Raw genomic sequence first — 3,701 nt, 5'->3', positions numbered from 1 at the left:
TATGTCCTCTAGCCTGCTATGACCACGTTTTGTGCTGGGGTATCACAGCTTACCTGGGCATCTGCAGCTGAGTATTCTACTTTCGTGTGTCTAGTGGTGTTTGTGTAGGCAACTCATCTGTCAAGTTCCCAGAGGGGAGGAGGGTGAACGGCATCTGAGTTCCGGCTCTATAACCACACATCTAGGAACTGTTCCACTCAAAACTCAACTTGGTGTCTGATAATCGGGCATGCTTTTTTCCTCCTGGTGGTTTTCACACGTTGGCAACTGTGGCTGGGAAAAAGCTATGTGTTCATCAAGTCCATTCTCATTCGCCTCCTCTGGGTACATAGGAAATTATACTTCCCAACCCCTTGAAGTTTGGAGTGGGCCTCACAACTAGCTGAGGTCAATGAAATGTGCCATGTCGCTTCCTGGCTGAGGCAGGGAAAAGCTCCTTTGTGATCATCTAGCTTCCCTTCCTCTACTGTAGTGAGTGTGGAGGCCTCACGTTCCAGATGATGCTACAAAATGGTATGGATTCTATCCTCCTGGAGGGCTTCTTGGGTAACTCAGTGGTAAAGAACCTGCCTGTAACACAGGAGACGTGGATTCGATCCCTGGGTTGGGAAGAGTCCCTGGAGGAGGAAATGGCAACCCACTTATAGTATTCTTGCCTGGGAAATCCCATGGATAGAGGAGCCTCATGGGCTACGGTCCATGGGGTCACAAAGAGTCCACACAACTGAGTGACTGAGCGCTTACTCACTATCCACCTGGAACCCCTAGGCATGCCTTGGAGGGGAGCTGACAGACACCCTCAGAGGACTTTGTGTGAGCGAGAAATATAATAAACTTTGGCTGGGTTAAGTCACTGAGAATTTTGTTACTGCAGCAGAATCTAGCCTCTTCTGGCTGACACAGCAGTCTGCTTACTTGCTGACATTACTTCCACTGCTTTCCTGGTCCTGTGACACTGACTCTTTTTCACAACTAGGACTTCTTCAGCTGAAAGGTAGAATCCCTCATAACCAGTTCCTGACTGCTCACTGCTGATTACATTTAAGGATTTTCAGAAACTAAGTGGAGAGTGGAAGATATTCTCCTGCTAGGCCTTGCTTTAAAACAAAAAAGGAAGAAACGAGAATGTATTTCAGGAATATCTGCTTAATTCTGTGTCGATGGCTGGTTGTGACAAATACCTGAAGCCCTCCTTTCAGAGGATTTAGCTTCTGTGGAGTCATGGATAGTCCCATTAAAGAGATTTTAATGATTGAAGCCACTGCATCAAGCAATGTAATCTCTAGAAATCCTTTCTGCCTTCGTTCCTCATGAGTTTAGAAGTCCTACTTGCTCTTGAAAAACAAGCTGTTCTCCAGCCTTTCAACTCCCTTTCATTGTAAGGGAAACTTGGGAGAAAGTATTTATAATCACAGAACATGAAAATAGACAGTTTTTGTAATTTTCTCAGCTTAAAACTGTGTTAGTCTTCTCAAATTGTCATATCAAGATAGCCCTGACTGCGTGGCTTAAGCTGTAGAAATATATTTTGTCAAGTTCTGGAGGTCGTAAGTCCAAGATGAAGATGCTGTCGGGGCAGGTGTCTGGGGAGCTTGCAGACACTGCCTTCTTGCTGTGTCCTCACATGGCCCTTTCCCTATGCTCATGGGAAGACAGAGAGCTCTGGTGTCTCTTCTTATAAGGACACCAGCCCTATTAGATGAGGCTCCATCCTCAGGGCCTCAGTTAATTTTTAGAACTTTCTGATGGACCCAGTTGTAACCAAGCAAGGACTCATGTGCCTGCCTCACAGAAAGCTGAACTTTGGCAGTGGGTGTTTACAGCAAAGTAAGAGTTTACTGCGGGCTTCCCTGGTGGCTCAGCGGTAAAGAATCTGCCTGCAATGCAGGAGCTGCAGGAGATTCGGGTTCGATCCCTGGGTCAGGAAGGTCCTTGGAAGAGGGCATGGCAACCCATTCCACTATTCTCACCCAGAGAGTCCCATGGGCAGAGAAGCCTGGTGGGCTACAGCCCATAGGGTTGCAAAGAGTTGGACAAGGCAGCGCACACAAGAGTTTACTGTAGGGCACCAAGCAAGGGAGCGGGAGACAAGCCTCAGACATACACTGACTAGGTCTTTGAGTTCCAGGTATTTTTAAAGGAGAAGAAGCAAGAAGCTGACATTAGTCATTGTCTTGTGACATTTCTGTGACATTTATTTATTTTTAGTGAAGTGTAGTTGATTTACAGGTTATGTTAGTTTCTGGTGTACGCAAACAGATTCAGTTTGATATATATGTATATGTATATTTCATAACTTTTCATTACATTACAAGATTTTGAATATAATTCCATGAGCTATACAGTAGGATCTTATTGTTTATCTCTTTTATGTATGTGAAAGTGAAAGTCGCTCAGTCATGTCCGACCCTTGTGACTCCATGGGCTATACAGTCCATGGAATCCTCCGGGCCAGAATACTGGAGTGGCAGCCCTTCCCTTCTCCAGGGGACCTTCACAACCCACGGATTGAACTCAGGTCTCCTGTATTGCAGGAGGATTCTTTACCAACTGAGCCACCAGGGAAACCCAAGAATACTGGTGTGGGTAGCCTATTCCTTCTCAAGCAGATCTTCCTGACCCAGGAATCGAACCAGGGTTTCTTGCATTGCAGGCAGATTCTTTACCAGCTGAGCTACCATATGTATAGGGGTTTGTATTTGCTAATCCCAAACTCCTAATTTATTCCTCCTCACCCCTTTCCCCTTTGGAGGCCATTGGTTTTTTTTAATTTTTTTTTTTTCATTGGTTTGTTTTTTATGCCTGTGACATGTCTTAATCATAGTTTTGGGAGTCAGGATGTCTCCAGCTTATGATTTTCTGGCTAGGCCTTGTCCACAGCTTGGAGAGCCTGCTAGCTCTTTGTGACCTGAAGAAATCATTTGAGTTTGTTTCTTAATGATGACATCTATAACCACAGTTTTAGTCATCTTGTTACCAAGTCCCTGGTGGCTTAGACGGTAAAGCATCTGCCTGTAATGCAGGAGACCCAGGTTCAATCCCTGGGTTGGGAAGATCCCCTGGAGAAGGAAATGGCAATCCACTCCAGTATTCCTGCCTGGAGAATTCCATGGATTGAGGAGCCTGGTAGGCTACAGTCCACGGGGTCGCAAAGAGTTGGACACAACTGAGCGACTTCACTTTACCAAGTCCAAACTTGCTCTGCTCGCTGCACAAGAGGCCAGTGAATTTGAGAGATGAGGCGTTGCAGCAAGGACCATAAAAGCCTGAGAAGCTGGCAGACTAATATTTCAGGATAATCATCTTGTTGGGGTCTGGATGCCAGGTTCTTATATGGATCAGAGATGTGGGGGGAGGTGAGGAAACAAAGGAAAAAGGCCATTTGATCTTGCAGTGTCTCCTAGAATGGCAGGCCTCAGGCAGGGGGATGTGAACGTGTTAAGTTCTTCCTTCCTGCCATCTACAGGCAGACAGGGTTCTGAACAAAAGCACTTTAGCTCAATGGTCAGGCAGAGGGGTAGGATCCTCTGAGGCAGGCCATTATATATGACTATAATAACAAAAGTGGCAAAAAAACAAGGGTTAAAGTTAAAGAAACATCTAGCATGGAAGTGTCAAAATTGACTCTTCCTTATTACAGTCTGACTCTGGTTGATTAGTGTTAAGATTGAGGTCAGAGGGGATAAGAAAGGGAATAAAGT

The 3,701-nt window shown here is 45.5% G+C and overlaps 1 non-coding gene across 1 annotated transcript; it reads left to right on the top strand.

Annotated features, from left to right (window-relative positions):
* The first annotated feature begins 2,981 nt into the window (after positions 1 to 2,981).
* TRNAY-GUA (transfer RNA tyrosine (anticodon GUA)) lies at positions 2,982 to 3,053 on the top strand. The gene has a single exon. It is a non-coding gene; the product is annotated as a tRNA-Tyr (tRNA).
* Positions 3,054 to 3,701: the final 648 nt, after the last annotated feature.

This window comes from Ovis canadensis, chromosome 16, assembly GCF_042477335.2.
Source record: "Ovis canadensis isolate MfBH-ARS-UI-01 breed Bighorn chromosome 16, ARS-UI_OviCan_v2, whole genome shotgun sequence".
NCBI classification, from domain to species: Eukaryota; Metazoa; Chordata; class Mammalia; order Artiodactyla; family Bovidae; genus Ovis; species Ovis canadensis.
Note: the sequence above shows the minus strand (reverse complement) of the source record. Positions and strands in the feature narration are given on the sequence as shown.